The 7,500-nt window shown below is 29.6% G+C and overlaps 2 non-coding genes across 2 annotated transcripts; one reads left to right on the forward strand and one right to left on the reverse strand.

Moving 5' to 3' along the window:
* Positions 1–1,314: 1,314 nt before the first annotated feature.
* On the reverse strand, positions 1,315–1,386 carry TRNAR-UCU (transfer RNA arginine (anticodon UCU)). Its single transcript has one exon. It is a non-coding gene; the product is annotated as a tRNA-Arg (tRNA).
* A 1,888-nt stretch (positions 1,387–3,274) lies between these two features.
* TRNAS-GCU (transfer RNA serine (anticodon GCU)) lies at positions 3,275–3,362 on the forward strand. Its single transcript has one exon. It is a non-coding gene; the product is annotated as a tRNA-Ser (tRNA).
* The last annotated feature ends 4,138 nt before the right edge of the window (positions 3,363–7,500 follow it).

The following is a 7,500-nucleotide window of genomic DNA, read 5'->3' on the forward strand; positions in this document are numbered from 1 at the left end:
CTTATCGACAAATGTCTCTTCTTTTACGAAGACCGCCGGGCCGCGAAGCTTATCCGGGAGATGTTTTTTATTTGCATTCACGCCTTTTGGAAAGAGCCGCTAAATCAAGTTCTGCTTTAGGTGAAGGAAGTATGACTGCTTTACCAATAGTTGAGACCCAATCGGGAGATGTTTCAGCTTATATTCCTACTAATGTAATTTCCATTACCGATGGACAAATATTCTTATCTGCCGATCTATTCAATGCTGGAATCAGACCTGCTATTAATGTGGGTATTTCCGTCTCCAGAGTAGGATCTGCAGCTCAAATTAAAGCCATGAAACAAGTAGCCGGCAAATCAAAATTGGAATTGGCTCAATTTGCCGAATTAGAAGCCTTTGCGCAATTCGCTTCTGATCTCGATAAAGCTACTCAGAATCAATTGGCAAGAGGTCAACGATTACGTGAGTTGCTCAAACAATCCCAATCAGCCCCTCTCACGGTAGAAGAACAGATAATGACTATTTATACCGGAACTAATGGTTATCTTGATTCATTAGAAATTGGACAAGTAAGGAAATTTCTCGTTGAGTTACGTACTTACGTAAAAACGAATAAACCTCAGTTTCAAGAAATAATATCTTCCACGAAGACATTCACCAATGAAGCGGAAGCCCTTTTGAAAGAAGCTATTCAGGAACAGCTGGAACGTTTTCTACTTCAAGACCAAGTATAAAAGAAAACCAGTAAAGTATAAATCAATTTTAGAACTTTAAAATGTTCTAATTTAAACATGAAATAATTTCATTCTTTTCATGTATTAGGTTTTATTAGGTAGAATATATATAATTTCTATAAAATACTAAACATAAATATATATAAATATAAATATATTAAAGATATAAATATATTAAAGAAAGTAGATAATATTTCTAGAAATATATATCAATATTAAAATGAAATGTAAATACAATTAAGAAATTTTTGAATAGTGAAAAGTGAAAATTAGATTCTATTTCTAATAATATATAATATATTTAGAATATCATAAATATCTTAATATTTCGAATTTGAATATCCTTTCTACTAATATCTTATCTTCAAATAAAACAGAATCGAATTATTAGTTTATTTATATATATAATAAATAAATCTAAAACTAGAGTGACAATTAATATTAAAACGAATTTATAATTTACTATGAAATTTATAATTTACTATTAATAAATAATAGTTATTATATTAACTATAAGCGTCTCTTATTCAAATCATTCAAAATACCTTTCGTGACATGATATAGAAATTTCAAACTCAAAAAATATATGGAAAAAAATTGCGTCCAATAGGATTTGAACCTATACCAAAGGTTTAGAAGACCTCTGTCCTATCCATTAGACAATGGACGCTTTTCATTCCAATTTTATTTTTTCGTATTTTCACCTCTCTTGTTCGTAAAAAAAATGTGTGAGAATTCCGGAAATTGCGTATTCAATTCAATGATGCATTACATTAACTAATACATTACTTAAAATTAAGTAAATTGCAAATTTTGATTTGAGTAATTTAATTACATTATGAATTTATAAATATAAATGAAATTCATTAATACATTAATTTCATTAATACATTAATATAATCATTAATATAATATTAATAAATAATTTATTATATTTATAATATATATTATAAAATATCAATCATAAGAATAAGATAAGCGGATAGCGGGAATCGAACCCGCATCGTTAGCTTGGAAGGCTAGGGGTTATAGTCGACGTTGATTCATCATTTTGAACGTCTCTAATTCAAAACCGAACGTGAAACTTTGGTTTCATTCGGCTCCTTTATGGAAGATGGATAAATTCCTAAATGTAAGATGTAAACAAAAAAAAATGCCACCCATAACATCTATGTCAGCCTTTCCGTCTGAATGCATTCAAAAGGACCCGCTTTATAGATGATCCCTATACAAGAGAAGATTATAACAATCTTTCCAGGTATTTATTTCGTTCCCTATTTCTATTTAAAATAATCCTTAGGAAAAGTATTTTGTTTCCGCCGAGCTAAAAAACGATGTCGACGTCTCTAGTAAACCAAAGACATTGTTTAATAGCTATTTTGTTTTGCTTCAATCTCCCTTATACAAAGAAAAAATTGAAGATTTAGTTACGATTAGAAAAAATTCCACCTTTATCCATGGATCCCTTATTCCTTCAATTGGAAGTATTGATCCAATTCAAGAAAATTATGTTTCGTAATTTCATGATCCAATTTTTTCAATTTCGAACTGATTTTTGGATACAAATCACGAGAATTTATATTTTTCCTCGAATCTTTCATCGAGAGGTAAAGGATTAAATCCTTTTAAGAAATAAAGTTTTTGATCGGAATATTAATCAAACCGAAGGATCCCTTAACTATTAAGGGATTAATAGAACGAATCGCACTTTTACCACTAAACTATATCCGCTACAATGCAATTATTGTATATAAATGGACCTTTTGTCGAAGACGAAAATAAGTCGTATTAATAAGTAATAAAAAGATCGGATCAGAAAAGAATCATGAAAAATTCGAGCGTTGACGTATTTTCATCAGGGCGACTAATGAGATTAGGAAAAGAGAACTCATTTTCATTAACTAATTAACAAGTTTTTGATTCTAGTAAAGTAATAAAGAATAATAATAAGGAAAGGAATGGAACCTTGATTCTATATCAGCTTTTTCTGTATCATAGGAATCGAAATACTAAATCTTCTTATGATTCTTGTTGTTTCGATTTTATTTGTTTCAAAAACATTTTGTGTTTTCAAATCAAATAAATAATTTTATCTACGATTCATTGGAACAAAAAAAGCCCGGCTAGGTACTGACCAGGCCAGGCCGTGGAACTAAAAAGAAAAGGACTTTTCGGATGAAATAAAAGAAGTACTTTTTGATTTCTTTATTTTGATTTATTTATAAATATTTTTAGTAATCTTTAATATATTGGTATTATTTATATATTAGGATTGGAGATATCTCTTCTTTTGAGCCCTTACTTTATCTAATTTATCTAAATGGAATTGAATTGCTAATCAAAAAAGTTTTTATCGATTTTATAGATAGATATCCATCGATATATCGAGATAATTATCTATATCAATATAATTATATATGTCTATAATTATATATCTATATAATAATAATAAAAGGGGGGATAAAGATAATAAAGAGAGATAAAGAAGGGCTTTTTTCAAGCCTTCATTTTCAATTTTTTATACAATGTATGATAGTAATTATCCTTTTTCAATTTGGGGAGAGATGGCTGAGTGGACTAAAGCGTCGGATTGCTAATCCGTTGTACGATTTTTTTGTACCGAGGGTTCGAATCCCTCTCTTTCCGTTTCTGTCAATTACTTGGTATTTTTTTATAGTTGAGGAAAGATGTGGAATAGATAAAATGTTAAGAACATTTCAAAATCAAGCAAGGAAAAAAATCAGATTTTTTTTATTCTTCACGCCCCGGATTACGTCCCGGGTCATTAGATAGGAATCCGAAAATGAAGAGAGAAACAAAGAATATTACTACTGTATAAACAAATAGTTTGAGAGTAAGCATTACACAATCTCCAAGATCATTTTTTAAAAAAAAAAAAAGAGAATAGATTCTCTATTTTAACCTGTTTTGACACCAAGAAATGCAGTGAAATTATTTCTAGAAATAGGAAAAAATTTTCAGAGTTGAGTCGTTGATTACGAAAAATTGGATTTCATACCCACAATTATATATTGTGGGGGACTCTAACAGGGTCGTTCAAAGGAAAAAAGTTAAGAATAAGAAAATGAGAGTGATCGAGATTTATCACAGCTATAGAAGAATTTCAATATTGGACTCAACTCAAAGGTTCAGACTGTATGTACGACTTATCTGATCTTATAACTAGTTAGAATCTTTTTTTTTCTAGTAAATCATGAATTTGTCTCGGACAGTATTCAAAATCTTATCGAAAGCTTACGGCAGCTTGCCAAACAAAAGCTAATAGAAAAAAGAATAGAGGTATTACTGGCATAACATCCACTATTGGATTCAAAAAAGCGTAGGCCTCGGGCAATTTGGCGACGAAAAAACTATTTGAATAAAGGAAAGAATTAAGACAGATACCGATGAAACTTAAGATATTAAGCATAACAATTTTTTTTTCTTTGTTCTTGAAGATAATTGTATTTCTTTTGATTTGATTGAGTTATTAATCCCCTATTAGTGCTATGATATAAGGGATAAGGGAAAAATTAATAACATAAAGTAGGTCAAAAAACCTTTCTTTGATTTGAACTCAGCCAATCAAAAATCCTTCAATTCTCCAATAAAAAGAGAATAGAAGAAATCCTACTTTCATACAATATCTTAATGGAATTATATGTAATGATCAATAAATTGAGTTTAATTGGATCTATAAACGTATCAAAATCCGAGCAACAATCTAATTTTTTCGATAAATATTTGTACTGGAATTGACGACCAAACACTACCAATATTAGTGTTTATTAGTGTTGAATATAAATGGGGCGTGGCCAAGTGGTAAGGCAACGGGTTTTGGTCCCGCTATTCGGAGGTTCGAATCCTTCCGTCCCAGAGTATGCGTATTATATATAATAATAGTATATTATAAGATATATAGAAAAATATTCGATATCATATCAGACTAAAGATTGCCCTTTTAAACAACCTTATGCTTAAGAGTCTAGTATTAGATATAGATCGAATGTGATTGTTCTTTCTTATTTTCTTATAATGATGCATTTAAGAAATGCGAAAGCCTCTCTTATTCTCTATCTCTTAAATGGTGTGTGAAACCCGAGTATTTTTTTTTCTGTGGATTTCTAAATTATAAACACGAAGGTCTTGTGTTTTTGGCACTAATGGAATTCAATCAATGGTCTTAAGTTTCTTAAGACCTATTTAGGTTACTCAAATTTCGAGTAAAATAAAAAAAAATAGGTAGGAACAATCGTTTAATCTAGATCTGTTTGACTTTGGCCTTATACAAGATAGTCTAGCACCTCCGAAACTAGTCCAGTCCCCCTTAGGATCCTTTTTTGATTTATGATGCATCTACTCTATATAATTGGGGGGGTAGATAGGAGTTAATCCATAATGGAAGATATCAATTTTCATATCTGCCCGAATCTGATTAATAAAGAATAAAGTTACATATGTAACATATTATGTATTTCTTTTCACCTCATTTTTTCGTATTTTGTGTTTGTCTGTAATGAATAATTGTAAATCCAAGTAACAATTCATACATCTTTTTCACTTTATTTTAGGGAAAGATTATTTGAGTCTCTTAAGTTAAATAAACTAGGCAGAAAATGCTGATATGTATGTATTGTTATTATGTATTTTTATCGTTTTATTTCTTTTTTTGTGAAAAAGATTTTTATTTTGGATCTATCTAGTTGATGGGTTAATCCATACGTTTATTTATGATAATAAAATGTAATAAATCCTTTTTTTTTTTACAAAACTTTAGTCAAATAATAATATTGAGGTAGGAAATTTTCAATGAATTAAATCTTTTTAATGATTTCTTATGAGTCCTTGGTACTCGAAGAAGTGTGAAACTCGTGAATCCATTCTATGAAGAAATTGAAAAATGGAGATTCTTAATTATTCGTAATTAATTATTTCTTAATTTAATTGATTTTATAGAAATTCAAAAAAATCTCTCTATCTCTATATATATTATATAGAAAATATCTATATATAGAGAAATAAATATTGCACTCATACAAAAAAAATGTTATTGATCCAATATATACAATAAAATATGGGTTTAAATAAATTGAAGTATTGCTAAGACTTTTTCAAAAACTACCCATGTCATAAGAGTATAGATTACTATGGACCAACTAACCCAATGACTATACATGATTCCATAAATGAATCAATTACATACCAGTTCCAAGAAAGTAGAGGTTATGGTAAAACTTCGTTTAAAACGATGTGGTAGAAAGCAACGTGCGACTTGAAGGACATGATCCACTGTGGATTCTTACACCCACCATTTTATATTATATAGAAATGAAGATGCTCTTGACTCGACATCGTTTGTTCTGTTTCACTAGAGCTCTTCTTTTTTGAGGGTTTTGATGTAAATAGTACATGATGGAGCTCGAGTAGAAAGTATTGATTCATTTATCAAGGGCAGAGATCTAGGGTTAGTGTCAATCAATAAGTTAAAACTACTTCGTAAGTATAGGTTCGGTATAGAAATCGAAAGGATCCAATTTGAACAAGTTTCAAATTCAAACATCAAATTTGATCAAAAGTGTATCACACGAGAATCCATTATTTATATGATTCTTTGATAAAAAGAAATCACAAAAAATGGTATGTTGCTGCCATTTTGAAACGATTAAAGATCACCGAAGTAATGTCTAAACCCAATGATTCAAGGCAAGGATAAAGGATCCCGGAACAAGTAAAAATCTTTTTCAATTGTCTCAATAACTAAACTAGATCAGAATGAAGAATCGAAATAGATTCTAAAGGTAAAGGAGACAGGCAAAAATAAAGGGGTTAGAGACCGCTCAATAAATGAAATGCTTAAGCTTAAGGGTTGTTTTCCTTTGAGTAAGAGTTATCCAACTTGAGTTATGGGGATAAGAATGAGTTTTTTTTTTTTCAAAAAAAAAAAAGAAACAAAAGAATAAGAAAAAAGTATTTAAATCATAGTCTAATTGATTTAATAATCTATGGATCTATTTGACATTAATTAGAATTCTATACATAACTTTGAATTTCCTCGAGCCGTACGAGGAGAAAACTTCTTATACGGTTCTGGGGGGGGGGTATTGTTAATTTACATCTATCCCAATGAGCCGTTTATCGAATCATTGCAATTGATGTTCGATCCCGAAGAGAGGGAAGAGATCTTCGTAAAGTGGGTTTTTATGATCCGATAAAGAATCAAACCTATTTAAATGTTCCTGCTATTCTATATTTCCTTGAAAAGGGTGCTCAACCTACAGGAACTGTTCATGATATTTTAAAGAAGGCAGGTGTTTTTACGGAACTTCACCTTAATCAATAACCGAAATTCCATTAATATTAATGAAATAAAAAAAAGAGGGTGTGGATAACTTGTATATAGCTTTGGCTAACCTTTTCTTTAGTATTTCCCCCCTCTCTTGTTCTATTCATACTATACACTTATTACCTTCAAATTCCGTCTTCGATAACGACAAAAAGATATTTTGATTTTATTGATATAAATTGATCTAAGATGGATAGAAAAAAGATCAATTAAGTGACTAAATGAACTAATTGGTTCTATACGATATATTATAAATCAAAATTTGTACATTACCTCATCAATGGGGCGATTTTGTTGCAATTTTATGAATAAATAAAAAAGGGGGATTAAGTTTTTTTACTTATTTAGATTTATGGAGTGAATGTGAATAAACCCGATATATTTTTTTCTACTTCTTCCTTAATTTCTTCTTTCGCCTACATCTTTTATGTCTATCTATGT

The sequence above is a fragment of the Benincasa hispida genome, unplaced genomic scaffold (genome assembly GCF_027475165.1).
Source record: "Benincasa hispida cultivar pf3 unplaced genomic scaffold, pf3_genome.v1.1 HicScf912, whole genome shotgun sequence".
NCBI classification, from domain to species: domain Eukaryota; kingdom Viridiplantae; phylum Streptophyta; class Magnoliopsida; order Cucurbitales; family Cucurbitaceae; genus Benincasa; species Benincasa hispida.